Below are 14,903 nucleotides of genomic sequence, written 5' to 3' on the forward strand. Positions count from 1 at the left end.
TACAGGCAGTGTTTTAGTCCATTCAGGCTGCTCTAATAAAAATACTATTAATGAGACATTTATTTGTCACTGTTCTAGAGGATGAGAAGTCCAAGATCAAGGCTATAAAGATTTGGTGTCTGGTGAGAGCCTACTTCCTTATAGATGGTGCCTTCTCACTGTCCTCACGTGCATGAGTTTTCTGGGGCCTCTTTTATATGGGGACTATTCTCATTCATGAGAGCTCAACCCTGATGACCTAATCACTCCCCAAAGGCCCTACCTCTTAATACCATTGCCTTGGGTATTACGTTTTCAACATATGAATTTTAGGGGGACACAAACATTCAATCTATAGCAGGCAGTAAGCACACCGTACATATGAGGTGATGGATAAAACAAGTGGGTGCCCTGTGGCAGAGGTTGGATCGTTGTTACAGGCATGCCTATCACCTATTACTAAGAACGGTTTCTTGTGGGCCAGGTGTGTGTGCATCCTCCGAATATATATTAAACTTGTTCTAGAACCTGGGCTTTCTGAGCAAAGACATTTCCTATTGCTGCCTCAGCTTAGCCCATAGTTTGCAGGTAATATATTTCAGTAACATTTAGAAAAATTTACTGCACAGCTTGTTCTACACACAAAAGCTAAATGTTAATGCAGTGTTTTACTAACTGTGCTAAAATCAGCTAGCCAGCTGGTGAATTACCCAGAGGCCCTTTACTGTTGAGACTCACATGGGGTTTTGTAGCCAGCTTGAATGTCATTTATGTAAAATCACAGTGGTGATGTCAGGCGGGTGCTCTTCAGCTTTATGGCTGGACTGGAAAGATTAGATATTTACACGGGGTTTCTCTTTAACCCCTGCCATGTCCTCTTTCTCAAATCCTGCCAGGTAGATTTTGTTGCCATGTGGAGGGCCCAGGGCACTGCAGAGCCACACCAGGATGCCAGCCAGGAAACGTTCTTGTTCAGTGGGTTTTTCATTAGCAGAAGGAGCCACAGATGTAGAGTGAAAGTGAGAGGCCCAGCTTTGCCACTCAGTCTGTCTGACTCCAGGTTAGATGGCAGAATAGTGTCAGGATTAATACTAGTGTGGCTGTCAGCCCTAGGGAATCAGACTGTCTGGTGGACTTGAACATTAAACTGGGTCTCTGGGTTTGGGTTTCGGCCTCAAGGTTATATCCTGCCATAGTTTTCCCTGTGATTATTTTCAGCAAGCCATTTTATTCTCTCAGAGATCTAGTTTGCTTATTGGTAGAACATACAGTAAGTATATGTTACTTTTTATCATACATTGGTAATGGAATGCACCTTCATTCATGTAGTCATTCATTCAATATTCTTTGAATACTCACTGATGTAGATGCTAGGAATGTAGCTTGCAATTCAAAGAGTCCTGGCTAATTCTCCCAGCAATACCCTGACCCAGAATGGAGGCTGCGTTTTTAGTAACTTCACTAGTAATAGCTAAATCAGATCTTATTGCCAGTTGGCAGTCTTTGTAAGGAATGTAGATTCACTATTGCTTCCTTGAGGGTTTGGGGAATCTTTATCTCTGGAAAGGTGAAATTTTGTAGTTGATATCAAGGTGGTTCTTGTTTTTATTATTTATCAAAATTAAGATTCAGAGTTTGATCTGCTAGTTGAAACATTATTCTTACGATGACAAATCTTGCTTATAATCTCAAATTATTCTATAACAAACTCTCTGACCTGGTTTGAGGAATTTTCACCTCTGATTCATTTTCTGTGCTGGTTTCCAGAACTCTCTACCAATGGAAGTGAGCACAAGTGGATTATCTAAATGTGCATCATTAGGCACTGAGTGGGTATAAGCTTAATGCAGTGCAAAAGAAGACATACTATATGGAATGTGCTCTTTTGCATTTGGAAGCTACCTAATTTCATATTCACTTGTCTTAATAGTAGAATGTTTGGCGATTCCATTCTGCCTCTACCTGTCTAAGAGGGGACAAATTTAAACAATGAATTTTGTTCTGATATTCATGTCATTATAATGAAAATGTTTCCAATTATTTATTGTCCTTCTCTTTCTCTAACTCGTAGTTCTTCTTTGACTTGGAAAGTCTAGCTTATTCAAGAAACAAACATGGAAGTAAAACCAGTCCTGGTAGGTGGTGGTTAGGAAGAAGTGAAAATACCTGCTCTCTCTGTGGGTGAGGAGCTAGTCAGATTCTATTGTCATGAAGGGTTATATCTGAATTCATGTTATTGAAGGAGTGAGGATGTATCATCACAAGATTCTATTATTATTATCATTATCATCATTATTATTATGCCTATAATTCATGGAGCTACTAGGAGAGGTCAACAGACATATATAACAACCCATGCTTGAGGAGGAGCTGAGGGAAACTGCTATAGTACCTGTCAGACACATCTGTGTGTGTGTGTGTGTGTGTGTGTGTGAGAGAGAGAGAGAGAGAGAGAGAGAGAGAGAGAGAGAGAGAGAAACTTTTACTATTATATTAGTAAAGTGGTTAAATAATCTGTAATTGATCAACATACTAGAAGAATGTAGTTGAAAACAAGAGTAAATGAAATAAAATACCTAGGTTACAAGTTAAGTATCTTTTTGTTTTATGTATATTACAATACTATTACTGCTGGTCTTCCAATAGTCTTCCTTTGTTATAGTAACCAGTCAGCTACTTAGAATTACTGAGGAGAATTGCTAGCCATCATTAAAAAGAATATATCAATCCTGGCTGCAGTTCATCGTGGAGCATCTTCTTAGAGTTGTCCAAGTTAGAAGCATCCCAATCACAAGTCAATGCCTGCAGATCACAGAATTCAATTAAAGACTCAAAATTGAGTCTTCTTATTGGGACACTCATGGGTATCTTGTTGTACCTTAGTTTTGCCTGCTCTAATGGGCAACTCAATATGTATCATACCCCACTCAGCATATATTTTGTCAGGCAATTCAAAACATATCTTCCAAATCTGATGAAAACCCATTCAATTTGGCAACCGTCAAATAGAAACATGATTTTATTTAGCTAGATGAGACACTTTTGATTTTCACCCTATGCTTTGTGTGTTCAGAACTTTCCAAAAGCAGCTTACAACTGCAACTGAGTATGGAGTACTTCTGGAGCTCAGCATTTCTCAGCATTGAGAACAACACTAAGATCTTTTCAATAAGCCCTAAAGTTCAGTTGTTAGAATATATGTGGGAGGTCAAGTGTTAATTGATAGTTTCTTTGAATTTTTGACCATCATAATTTGTGGTATCTTCAATTTATGTGTCTTATAGCCAAGAACCCGTCCTTTACATCTTGGCTGAAAGATGCAGAAGTGAGGAGGCTTAAATATTGCTTTATTCCTAAACATCTTGGGGTAAAAAGGTGGTTAGATAGAGGACAACCAGATTTCAAGTGGTAGTGAGGTATGAAACTAGACAATCATACCTGATTCTCTTTCATTTAGAAACCGTAGTAGGAAAATCTATCAGGATATTAATTGTGCTTTTGCTCTCACCATATTTTTTGCCTCTTGGATTCTAAGAAGGTTTGCTAGTCAAATAATTTCTCCTGGCTTGGGGAGACTTATGTCACAGGGCTAAGTGCCCCACTGTGCTACACTTCCCTTTCTGGCTTTTACTTTTCTTTTTTTCAAGAAAAGTAAAAGAGGGATTAGCATGGACTGATTATGAAAAATTTCAAACATATGACAAAATTGAATGAATTTTACAGTGAATACCCATTAGCCATCATCTAGATTGTACTATAAACTTTCTAATATACTTGTTTTTATCACATTTATTTATCTTTCTATATGCTGAGAAAGAGCTGCATTTTTTTTGAAGCAGATACAAGAGCAGAAAGAGAAGAGGGAACCTCTCTCCAAGACTGGAAAGGGATGATAGTTTGTGACTCCGTGGGTAATGGAGACTCATGGCCCTGGCTTTCACAGTGCCTGCAAAGTGGAAAAACTTGAGAAGGACATGGCAAGAAGGTGTGCAGGGGATGTAGGTTCCCAGGCTTGAGGTGCCCAAGTGGGGCACAGACATGGCAGGCAGATCTGCAATCAGGAATTATGACGGCTCCAACATTGGTGGTAGTCAGCTTAAACTGAAGACCAGTGGGCTTTCCCTGACCTTGGAGTTCTGCACCAAATCCCTGGGAGCATTTGAATGACTTCCAAGAGTCAGGGAGAGGGAAATCCCTAAAGACTGAGATGGTTTAGTTTTTCATCAGTCTGATGGGAATAGGAACTCAGTGCTAGATATTGATTTTATTTTTGAAAAATAATGTACTTTTATTTGCACAACTGGGTTTGTAGAGTCAAATTCACTTCTGTTACAAATCTACTTGTATATGGGAACATCTAGGGCTGGTTTTAAACAATTATATGTTACAGGGAAAAAAGATTCCTGAAGGTATTTTCTCTCCCATTCTGGTAAGCAGTGATTTGAACATCTTAAGTGAAGGAAGGGTCTTTGAGAGTGTTGCCTGCTTCTGCTTGCTTAATTCAGAGCTACAGTCATTTAAATTCAGTTTCCAGTATAATGTTCTCTTTTAACCAGGACAATTATTTTTTTCATTATCTACCTACAACCTCCCACTTAAGGGGGATGGGAGATGGAATTTGAAGTGTAGCAGTGGGAGAGGTGCATCAAAGCAAGAACCAAATTGAGCAGTGATTAGTTTCCAGATTTCCACTGGATAAAAGATGTCGAATTAAATGTTTCTTCACAAAGAGTGGGAAATTATATCAATTTTCATTCTTTGGTCCCATTCTCCTGTTTAGGAAGCAATTCTATTCAAATAAACTGTCCCTTTAGAATAAAGCATTTTAAGCTCCATTTTGTCCTAACCCTCAAATACATGTTTGACTGCAAGATGTGATATGGGGGCTGTATGAATTAATGGATCTTTTCACAACTAGGGATGCTATTTGAATCATATTGTTATAAAAGCAGAGGAGATAAAGTCTTTGGTGGCTCAGTTAAGCATCTCTGGTCTATGTTCTATAATAAATCACACACTGGGGGGCCTGATACTTTAGCTTAAGGGCCCTGATTTCAATCTGTGCTTGCTTTCTGTTTCCTTTCCCAGATCCTTTTTTTCCATAAAGGGATAGTGCGATCTTAAGAAGTAGCTCCACTGTTGACCTGTGTGGGGCTGCTCTTCTTTGTGTGAGCAGATTTTTGAGCTGTACTGTAGAAAGTAAGGAAAGATAGGGCAAGGAGCTGCATAGACCTCAAGATTAAACTTAGCTACACCAGAGACAGGAGAATTGAGGTTAGAACAAGCTGACTGCTATTCTAGATGTGATCCTGTGAAGGCTGTGGGCACAGGGGTAGGACCTCAAGCTATGAAGTATCCTCTGCCTTCCGGACATTGGGTTTTAGGATATAGTTATAAGAAGAACTGCATACTGCCTGACAAATAAAGAAACAGGTTAAATTAAAGAGAGATTAGTCAGGCTTCAGTACTATAAAATAGATAAGATTGGCAGAGAACTTAGAAAGTGCCCCCTTTAAGTTTTCTTCTAGCCCGTTCCTTTATGTTTACCATGAGTTGAAAAAGTGTCCCACATAGTCCCTGGCACATCACAATCCCTCAATAAATGTTTGAATGAATGAATGAATGAATGAATGAATCAATACTCATACAAAGCCAAGACACTGAAGACCTCCCATTTTTGTTTGGCAAGACTTTTAAAAAGAATGTCTAGAGAATTATGCTTTGTTCAGACCATTTTTCTTTGGACCTGTTAGGCAAAAGTCAGGCTAACCCACTAAATGTGTGCAGGTCACAGGTCTCTACTCAGTAAGTCAAGTGGAATGTGGTAAGGAGCTCCTTCTCATTCTTCAGGCCAGGAAATGTTACTGCTAGCCCTGAAACTCCAGGTGGAGGGAAGAGGGATTTTAAACAGCCAAAAACTCCGTATCATGTAAATCGTTGATTTAGTGCTACTCAAATGGTCAAGGTTTAGTGTGGCCAATTTATTGAGGCTCAGCATGGGAGATGGTAGGCAATCAGAGGTGAAGAATTAGAGTAGGGTGGAATAGAGGACCATGGCATCTTTAAATATTTTTTGATTGATATAAATGATTATTGTTTTAAAAAATAAGCATGTTAGCAAATGTGTTCGCTGTGTTAGGTATAGAATCTTAGAGGGGGCCAAGAAAGGATCTGTTTCATTGGTCACATGATCCATCATGGTAACTGAGTAACTACCATGATAGTTATCCAACATTGTGCAATGTACTCCTATATACAGAGGAGAAAGTGAGATGTCGGTGCCTTCAAAGATTTTGTCTTCTCAATCAGAACCTTGAAGTATTATTCAGTTGTTTGCAGTAGAAAGATAACATAGAAGATGGCAGCCATCAACTGTTTTGAAGGACTACTAGGTTAGTACTTCTGTAAACAGTTTAATGGGCATCCTTCTACCTTTTCTCTGTGTTTGCAAACAAGAATATGCAGTTATACTATAGCAATATCTTGGCACTTACCAATTCTGTACATGACGGTTGGACTATCAACAAGTGTGGATTTGTATTTGAGGATTTTCTACAATCTTGGGAGCATATTTTGTCAGCATGTAAGAAAGCTGACAGTGCCAGTGACTTATGTCCCAAGAGCAGCTCTTGACCAATAACCTCTCAGTGGGATAACTCCAAGGTGTGTTCTTTGGTCTCCCCAGAGATTCCCAGGGGGATTAAGTTCCAGTTTCGAACAAGTTAACCTCCTTGGTAACACATTTTCTTATTGTTTTTCTTCCCTTCTCTGTCTCACATCTTAACTCTCCTGTTGTTGTTTCCCAAGATCACCTTCCAAATAAACTACTTGAACTTTAATCCTTGTCTCAGGGTTTGCACATGGAAATATATAAAGCAAATATGTTTTTCTAAGTTATTAAAATAATAATAGGTATTGGAGATCTCATGTGATTACATATAGATTCATCTTGTTATTTTTGGCATTTTACAGTATAGGTATATCCTATATTTTATTAACCATTTCTCTAATGATGAGACTTCAGTTATCTTTTTTCATAATTTTTCTTTTTCTTGTTTGCTTCTCATTAACAATGAAATAATTAACTTATGTTTAGACTCACTTTGCATTGTGTCTATGACAATGCTAGTACCAAAAATATATGCTTAGGAAGTCCTTCTGGAGGATTAAGGTGATAAGTTTTAGCACAATGTATGCTTAAGAATTAAAAATGGTTATGGGGTTAGTAGGATCATTTGCTGGTGGTGACAGTGGTGTCTGTATAACTTACTCCCCTGGGTTCCATGGGAAGAATATTTTGTTCATTAGGTAACTGCAGGTCTCAAATTCAGGTTCTCAAGGGAAGAAAAAAGTCAGTCATAATTTCTTTGGAAATCTAGGGAAACCAAAGGGAATGGGATAGAGATTAGGAAACCTAACACCAGGGTGACCATAATGTTTTGGCAGTGCTGGTGGGTATCAGGTTTTGCAGGTTTCCCTGTTCTATCTTTGAGGTTCTCTATCTTTGGAAATCTTTGAATTTAAAAGCATCAGATTTGGAGCCAGGTTTTAGATCTTGCTCAACTATTTAATTAGAAGAGCCTTTAAGTGGTCATGAGGACCTACCTTCCCATTTTATATCTGTGGAAACAGATTCAGAGTGATTAATGTGATTGCCCAAGATCACACAGAGACATAATATGGATTTGGGGACATTTATTATCAGGAATGTACTTAGATTGTCTTGAAAGATATGTTGGCCATTTATGGGAAAATGAATCCAAATGTAAGCTCTGATAAGCATTGAAATGGAGTTATCTCCCCTGGAGATATAAAATGGAAGGAGCCACCACAATGAAATGTGCTGGGTGTTTTAAGATACCATGGCCCTTTCTAGAAAGAAGAGGTTAGACCAGATCAGTTAATTTACAGGTATTTCTTGAATACCTACTACAGATGGAGGATGCAGAGGTCACACATGATCTTGGTTCTCCTGAAGTAATGATCTACTTGAAAGATGTCATCATCAAAGTGACAGCTCAGAAGGCTGCAGACAGGGCCGATGTATCCATTAGGCATAATAAGTACAGTGCCTGGAGCACGTGATACTTTTTGAGGCCCATGAAATTTTTTAAAAAGTTAATTAATTAACTAACTTTTTTTACGGTGACACTGGTTAATGAAATCCAAGAAGTTTCATCTGTACATTTTAACAGTGAAGCCTATATATATTCGTACTGTGTATTCACCTACTAGAGTTAGAGTTCCTTCTGTCACTACATATTTGACCTCCTTTACCCCATCTACCTCCCCCCTACCCTCTGGTAACCACTAGTCTATAGTCCATGTCTATGAGTCTCTGTTTGTCCTGTTCATTTGTTGCTTTTAGGTTTATATCCCACATATGAGTGAAGTCATGTGGTTTCAAGTTTTTCTATCTGGCTCACTTTGCTTAGCATGATTATCTCGGGATCCATCCATGTGGTCGTAAATGGTAGTATTTCTTTTCTTCTTATGGTTAAGTAATATTCAATTGTGTATATATACCACAGGTTCTTTAGCCAATCATCTGTTGTAGGACACTTTGGTTGCTTCTATGTCCTAAACATGGTGAGAAATGCTGATATGAACTTTGGTGTGCAAATATTTTTTCAGATATGGGTTTTCAAGTCTTTGGGGTAAATAACCAGTACAGGGATTGCTGGATCATATGGTAGATCAATTCTTAGTTTTTTGAGGAAACTCCATACTGTTTACCATAGTGGCTGTACCAATTTGTTGTCCTACCAGACCTGTATGAGGCTTCCTTTTAATCTGCATCTTCTCCAATATTTGTTATTACTTGTCCTGTTGATTATAGCTATGCTGACAGGTGTGAGATGGCATCACATTGTTGTTTTAATTGACATTTTCTTGATAGCTAGCGATGTTGAGCATCTTTTCAAATATTTTTTGGCTGTTTGTATGTCCTCTAGGAAGAAGTGTCTGTTCAGATCCTCTGCCCATTTTTTTTATTGGATCGTTTTCTTTTGTTGTTGTTGTTATTGAGTCTTATGAGTTCTTTGTATATTTTAGATATTAGGCCCTTATCAGAGGCATTGCTTACAAATATATTTTCCCATTAGGATGGTTGTAGCTTTATCTTTTTGATGGTTTCTTTTGCTGTGGGGAAGCTTTTTAGTTTGATGTAGTCCAATTCATTTATTTTTACTTTTACTTCCCATGCCTTTGAGGTCAAATTCACAAAATCCTCCTAAAGTCCAAGGTCCTTGAGTTTAGTTCCTATGTTTTCTTTGATGCATTTTATTGATTATATTCAGGTCCTTAATCCATTTTGAGTTAATTTTGGTGTGTGGTGATAGAAAACAGTCTAGTTTCATTCTTTTGCAGGTGACTTCCAGTTTTCCCAGAACCATTTATTGAAGAGACTTTCCTTTTTCCACTGTATGATTTGGCTTTTTTTTCTTTTTTTGTCCATATCAATATGGGTTTACTTCTGGCCTCTCGATTCTGTTCCACTGGTCTGTGTATCTGTTTTTCTGCCAATAGTATGCCATTTTGATTACTGTCACTTTATAGTATAATTTGAAGTCAGGGAGAATGATGACTCCAGCCTCATTCTTTTTTCTCAGGATGGTTTAGCAATTTGAGGGTCTCTTGTGATTTTATACAAATCTGATAATTTTTTGTTCAATTTCTTTAAAAAATGTAGATGAGATTTTGATGAGGATTGCATTAAATCTGTACAATGCTTTATGCAATAAGGTCATTTTAACTATGTTGATTCTTCCAATCCAAGAACATGGAATATCTTTCCATTTCTTTGTATCTTTTTTGATTTCTTTTAATAGAGTCTTATAGTTTTCATTTATAGGTCCTTCACATGTTTCATTAGATTTATTTCTAGGTATTTTATTCCTTTTGTTGCAATTGCAAAGGGAATTATTTTTTCCACCTCTTTTATTGACATTTCTTTATTAGAGTATAGGAATGCTATGGATTTTTGAATGTTGATTTTGTATCCAGAGACTTTACTGTATTTGCTTATTGTTTCTAGTAGTGTTCTTGTGGAGTCTTTAGGGTTTTCTATATAGAGAATCATGTCATCTGCAAATAGTGAAAGCTTGACTTCTTCATTTCCTATTTGGATGCCTTTTATATCTTTCATTTGCCTGATTGCACTTGCTTTGTTCCTGATCTTAGAGGGAAGGTTTTTAGTTTTTCATCATTAACTATAATGTTGGCTGAGGGATTGTCTTTATTATGATAAGGTACTTTCCTTCTATACCGATTTTGTTAAGTGTTTTGATCATAAGTTGGTGCTGTACCTTGTTGAAGCCTTTTTCTTCATCTATTATATTATTCTTAGTTTTTAATTTGTTTATGTGGTGTATCACATTAATTGATTTGTGTATGTTGAAACATCCCTGTGCCCCTGGGATGAAGCCCACTTGATCGTGGTATATAATCTTTTTAATATGTTGCTGTATTTGGTTTGCTAGTATCCTATTTAAGAGTTTTGCATCTGTGTTCATGGGAGATATTGGTCTGTAGTTTTCTTTATTTGTGTTATTCTTACCAGGTTTTGGTATCAAGGTAATACTGGTCTCATAAAATGAGTTGGGAAGTATTGCCTCCTCTTCAATTTTTTGGAAGAGTTTGAGGAGACAGGGTGTTAAATCTTCTTTGAATGTTTGGTAGAATTCACTGGTGAAGCCATCTGGTCCTGGACTTTTACTTTTTGGTAGATTTATGATGATTATTTCAATTTCCATACTGCTATTTTGTCTATTTAGATTTTGCAGATCTTCTTGATTCAGTCTAGGAAGGTTGTATTTTTCTAAGTATTAGTTTATATCTTCTAGGTTATTAAATTTGGTGTTATATACTTTTTATGTTGTATTCTTATATGATCCTTTGTATTTCTGCAGTGTCTGTCATAGTTTCTCCTCTTTCATCCTTGATTTTCTTTATTTGTGTCCTTTGTCTTTTTTCTTTAGTGACTCTAGTCAGGGGTTTGTCAATTTCATTAATCTTCTCAAAGAACCAGCTCTTTTTTACATTTATTTTTTCTATTTTTTTTGTTTGTTTTCAATTTCCTTTATTTGTACTCTAATTTTGATGATTTCTTTCCTTCTGCTGACTTTAGGCTTCATTTGTTCTTCCTTTCCTTTTTTTTTTTAAATGAAACTTTAGGTTGTTTATTTCGACTTATTCTTGTTTTGCCATGTCACAAAAGTTTTGATATGTCGTACTAGCATTATCATTTGACTATCTGGCTTGTAAGGTTTTGGTTTGTTTCACCCTTTAGATCTGTTAGTAATTGCTTTACATATGGAGCATAGATATAAGTGTTATGTCTTCTTGGTGCATGATTCCCTTTATCGTTATGAAGTATCCCTTATTATCTTTCTTTACCTTTTTTTTATTTTGAAGTCTATTCGGTCTGATATTAGTACCACTACTCCCGGTTTTCTCTGAATGTCATTTGCTTGAAACATCATTTTCTACCCTTTAACTTTGAATCTATATTTGTCTATGGAACTAAGATGTGTCTCCTGGAGGCAACATATGGTTGGATTTTGTTTTTTGATCCATTCTGCCACTTTGTACCTTTTCATTGGTTAGTTCAGTCCATTTATATTCAGGGCGATTATTGAAATATGAGGCCTTCTTATAGCCATTTTATCTTTTGCTTTCTGGTAGCTCAGTGTTTCCATTGTTTCCTTGTCCTTGTGTTTATGTTTCTTTATTTTGGTTGGTTTTGGGGGTTTTCCTTCTGGTCCTTCATGTTTTAGATTATATACTTCAGTTAGGAATCTTCAGCATGTAATTACCATTACGAATATGTAAAGGATAGTTATGTATATACAGTCATCCATTTTCTTTTGCACATGCCTTATCTCCTCCATTCCCCTTTGCAAATTTGGATCTTTGAATCCTCTTCTTTTCAGTCATTGTTGTCTCAATTTGTCCCTATGCATGCTGAATGTTCATTACTATCTTACTATAGCAGTTCTCTTATTGTTTAAACCTATAATGCCCTGTTCTTAGTAAGGGTTGCACGCCTCTGCTTCTATTTGCCTGATAGTAACCTTATAATTATATGGTGTTTTTTTTTTTTTGTCGTTTTCTTTTGGGCGAGCTGATCTCTTTCAGTATTGTAATGCAGTTCTCTTAGTGGAGAATTCCCTCAGTTTTTGTATATCTGGGAAGTTCTTTATTTCTCCTTCATATCTGTATGAGAGCTTAGCTGGATACATTATTCTAGGCTGGTAGTTTCTTTCAATTAATACGTTGAATATTTGATTCCACTCCTTTCTGGCTTGTAAGGTTTGTGCTGAGAAGTTTGACAATAATCTAATGGGTTTTCCTGTATAGGTTACCATCTTCTTTTCCCTGGCTGCTGTGAGAATTCTTTCTTTGTCATTGATTTTTGGTAATTGTAATACAATGTGTCTTGGTGAAGGCCTTTTTGGGGTGAGGTATTCTAAGCTCCAGCTCATTCCTTAAGTTTGGGATATTCTCATCAACTATTTGCCTGAAAATGCTTTCTAGTCGCTGCTTCTTTTTCTCTCCGTCGAGAATGCACATTATTCTTATACTTCCTCTCCTGATTGTATCAACTAGTTCTTGAATTTCTCTTTCATTATTTTTCATTCTTTGGTTTCTCTCTTCTTCCTTCTGATTTATTTCTAGATCTGTCTTCGATATCACTGGTTTTTCCCTCCATTTGGTCGATTCTATTTCCCAAGCTTGCTATTTTATTTTTCAACTCTTGCAGTGTATTCTTTATCTCCAGAAGGTCTATTCAGTTCTTTTTGAGAGTTTCGGTCTCCTTGCTAAACCGAATCTGCTCATCTATTTAGTTTTTCAATTACTGAAATTATTGATATGATTCGTTTTGTATTTCACTGAGTTTTTCAGAAGCACCATCCTGAATTCTGTCATTTAAGTTCCATATTTCTATGTCTGTAAGCTTATTTTCTGGAGATATTTCTCTTTCTTTCTGAGATGCCTTGTCACCTTGGTTGTTCATGGTGTTTAATGGACTATTTCTCCCCCTGGGCATTAATGGAAATGTATTCTGCTTCTTTTCCTGAAAGAAGATTTATTATATACAGATCTCTGTTTAGCCTGTTGCAAAGAAGACGTTTTTCTCTTGGTTTCCAGTAGGTTGCATCTAAGCCTCTTGGATCCTTGCTTTATATAAAGTGTTAATAATACCTTTTCCTTCTTATAGATGTTTAATCACACTCGCTACCCTCAGTATCAGTCCCTGTCAATGTTAGAGACAGTTTCAGTAGTGTTTGCTCAGATTCCCCTGGGTCTCCGTGGTATTTGGTCTCGGAAGTTATGGGGGTAGGGACCCTCCGGGTTGGGAGATGGAGGCTGCGGCTCAGCCTTGGTTTTGCAACTGCAGCTTCAGAAATCAACTGTTGTTTCTTTGCCATCCCCATTCTCTGCCTTCTCCACTTTTCTGCTTTTTGACCTGATGACTGGGCTCTGGTGCCAGCTGTGTTTAGCTTACAGCTCTCCCAAGCAGGGTTGTTCAGGGAACTTGCTGCACCTTCTCCCCTCCCCTCCTCCTACAGTGAGTTCTGGCTGTGAGAGGTGGCTTCTTTGTTTCTCCCAGTCCACTGCCTGACACCCGGGTTTCTGACCTGTGGTAGCTCTTATGCGTAGATTCCACGCTTAGACGTGCTGATGTGCAGTTTGGGTGTTTTTTGTTGAGTTTTAGATGTTCAGCTTATTTTTGTTTCAAGGGGGAGATCTGGGAATCTCTCTCACTTTGCCATGAAACTGACATCCTCCAAAAATGTTTTAATTTCTTTTAGAATCAGAAGTTAAAATGAACTTTTAGGTGGAGTAATGTTTGAATATATAATATTCCTATATTCTTCTTTATAACAATAAAATCATAAAATATAATTTTAATATTTTTATGGAGAAGGGGTATCATGAAGGCAAAAGTGTCCAGGGCCAACAATGTCAAAATGTGGCCCTAGCTTTACATTCTTACTTGATAAATACCAAGCAAGAATTACTGTGCTACTTTTCTGGGGCTGTCATATCAAATACCACAAACCAGGTTGCTTAAATAATAGAAGCATATTGTCTTACAGTTCTGGAGGCTAGAAATCTAAGATCAAAATGGCAGGAGGCGTAGTCCCTTCCGAGGGTCGTGAGGAAAACATCTGCTCCAGGCCTCTCTGCTTGGCTTGTAGATGTACATCTTCTTCCTGCATCTCCTCACTATGTGTGTCTCTTTTTCTTCACATGGCATTCTTTTTATATGGACACTAGTCATATTGGATTAGGACCCACCCTAATAATCTCATATTAACTAATTACATATGCAACTACTCTGTTTCCAAATAAGGTCACAGTTTAGGTACTAGGGATTAGAACTTTAACATATAAATTTAGGGGGCACAATTCAGTCCATAACAGGTAGTGTCAGTAATTGTCTGGAGTCGAGGTGGGAGTCAGAGCAGGAGGGATGGTAGAGATCCCAGAAGCCAGAGAAAAGAAGATGGAGACTTGGGCCACTCTCAAAGGATGGAATGAGGAGAGAACATGTCAGATATGCAGAAGGAGGCTAAGTTAAACTACATGAGCAAAGGGTCACAGGTGGTAATGCTGAGCATGAGCTTGGGGGACACAGAAGAGACTAGTTTGTCAGGCATTAGGGAAGTAGCAAAGGGAAGGTTAGAAAGGGAGCTGTGGGTTTGGTCCTTGAACACAGGCTATGTGGGAACACTGGATGATGCTATGATTTCTGAAACTCTTCCAGTTTAATTATTGCTATCCTTCCCTCTTTTGTCTACCTTAACTAACCAGTTCAGGGAGATTTAAAAGCCCTAGGCCCATTCTTGTTTTAAAGTTGTTGGTCTGTGACACAAATTTTCTTTTTCTTTCTTTCTTTCTTTCTTTCTTTCTTT

The sequence above is a fragment of the Pteropus medius genome, unplaced genomic scaffold, assembly GCF_902729225.1.
Source record: "Pteropus medius unplaced genomic scaffold, Ma_sr-lr_union100, whole genome shotgun sequence".
In the NCBI taxonomy this organism is placed as follows: domain Eukaryota; kingdom Metazoa; phylum Chordata; class Mammalia; order Chiroptera; family Pteropodidae; genus Pteropus; species Pteropus medius.